The sequence below is a fragment of the Octopus bimaculoides genome, chromosome 25, assembly GCF_001194135.2.
Source record: "Octopus bimaculoides isolate UCB-OBI-ISO-001 chromosome 25, ASM119413v2, whole genome shotgun sequence".
In the NCBI taxonomy this organism is placed as follows: Eukaryota; Metazoa; Mollusca; class Cephalopoda; order Octopoda; family Octopodidae; genus Octopus; species Octopus bimaculoides.
Window position 1 is genome coordinate 7,965,379 of NC_069005.1, and position 2,100 is coordinate 7,967,478.

General features: G+C 36.1%; 1 protein-coding gene across 4 annotated transcripts in view; it reads right to left on the bottom strand.

Moving 5' to 3' along the window:
* Nucleotides 1-2,100, bottom strand: part of LOC106883156 (uncharacterized) — a 35,863-nt gene that overhangs the window by 14,377 nt on the left and 19,386 nt on the right. Inside the window, exon 1 of one of the 4 annotated variants that reach the window (XM_052976681.1) lies at nt 1,393-1,729. The exons of 1 other annotated variant lie outside the window; for it this stretch is intronic. The gene's annotated coding sequence lies outside the window, so the exon portion shown is untranslated. Of the gene's footprint in view, nt 1-1,392; nt 1,730-2,100 lie in introns of those variants that run through there. 2 more of the 4 variants (XM_052976680.1, XM_052976678.1) reach the window with 2 other exon arrangements.

A 2,100-nucleotide genomic window follows, 5' to 3' on the forward strand; every position in this document is an offset into this window, starting at 1 on the left:
TTCTTCAAGGTGGTGCCCCAGCATGGCCGCATCCTAATGATTGAAACAAGATAAAAGTAGAAGGGTTTAAAAAATAAAAGAAGCCAATAAGGGACAACTATGTGGTTGCTCAACCTGCTAGAAACAGCAGTCTCATCTTTACAGGCAAAACATTTTAGTTCTGGATATAAAAAATAAGTGTGGCTGATCACAGTTAGAAACTCTGGGTTAATGGACAGTAGAGTGGCGGTTACATCCATATTGACCTCATTATTGAAGCTAGGACAAACCTACACAAGTATACTCCACCGAAGTTGTTTCCTCATGACTTTCAGAAAAATTGGTATTTCTTCTAGTGAAATCTTTTACAAATACTCTTCAGATGGTAGACATTACGATAATATCGGAATTTAATATGAACAAGAAAAACAAATGGTGACTACGCACATCACTTATCTACAAAATGAAGTTTGAAATGTTGTAGATATGAATGGAATGTGTGTCACTTTCATCGTTAGAGAGGGGAAAGGCGGTGAGCTGGTCGAAAGGCTTAGAAGGAAGATTTATATATCATTGTTAGCCATTTTATGATCTCATTCATTGAGAGGAAGAGCAAAATTTCACAATTATTGGTAGAGATGGTATTTGTCAGTGAAAGACTGGTTGTCGCGATGGGTGGAGGACGACACAAAGGCACACACACATATACATATATATGACGGGCTTCTTTCAGTTTCCCTCTACCAATTCCATTCAAAAGATTTTGCTCGGCTCGGGGGTTATAGTAGAAGACACGGCGAAGGTAAAGAAGACGCACACCCGATGATTAGAGTTAGAATTTTTCTTTGGCCCTGGACGATTGTTGTGCGTATTCTATACCTCCGCCGAAGACACTTGTCCTGAACCGGGAACCATGTAGTTGGAAATTAAACATCTTACCATATATAAGGAAAAAACAATCTACAGACTGCAACAGTCAATAAAATAGAAATAAAATTTCAAAGTTTATTGTTTGTGTACGGCTCAGTGACTGGGACCTCTGCCATAAAGCATCCGGGGTGACCTTGTTACTGAAGTTCTGTCAATCAATTATATTGATTACATTCCTAGTTAATAAGAGCAAAACATGGTTACTAACTATCCAAGTGCATTGAATGCTAATCGAAGATTACGATTAACAGCAAATAAACGAAACAAATTAATTTTCAGCCAAAGTATTTGCCTTGTTCGTCGCATTTGAATCTGATACCACAAAAATACTTCGTTTGTTTTTGTTTTTTTAACTTGGAAAACATTTCTGATAAAATAAATGCTTTCACTTTCAACAAGACCTAAACTATTATTTAAATAGCAACCTGTAATAGAAATAATTAGATATAGTGAAATGAAATTTGGGAAGAAAAAAATACACACTTGCTTATTAAGTTAATGAGTCGAAGTCAGAAGCATGCTGTACGGCTGGACGGTGTTTAATATAATTAGTTCCTCATGAATAAAAGCTTTGTAATTGTAACACCTGTGTGCAATCCCTTGTACCCAGCTACCAAAATATGTTGAAATATTATCACTATTATCCAATACGAGGAATGGGGCTCTCTGATATATTATCATTATAATCCATTAAGAGGAACGGTCGTTCGTTTTACCAAAAATAACAGCCAAATTACTTTCAACTACAATCAAAAGTTTGACTAATTATGTTTTGTTTCTCTCAAAGGTTTATACACCCTGCTGTGTTAACCGATATACGCAGTGACCAAAAGGATAGGATAATCCTGTCTGGAATGCCTTTAATTATAGATCCACGGAGTCAATGTTAATCTGGATTTAATTAACAATAATAATATCAACATGCAAAATTATATCAGAAGTATAGTTTTTACCAACTTTCAGATTAATCCATAAAAGGCTGGCGTTTGCCTTTGCATAGCATGGACTGCTGAGCTACCATGGACTACCATGCACACATAAGAAACAAAAATTAGTTAAAATATCTTCTCAGTACATAGTGGCGGCAAGTTTTACATAATCTGAAAAGTCATTAGTTGAACTATTAGTCCGCTTGCATTCTAGTGGGGTGCGTATCTGAGCGTTTGAGTGACATTAGACCTCAACAAACAC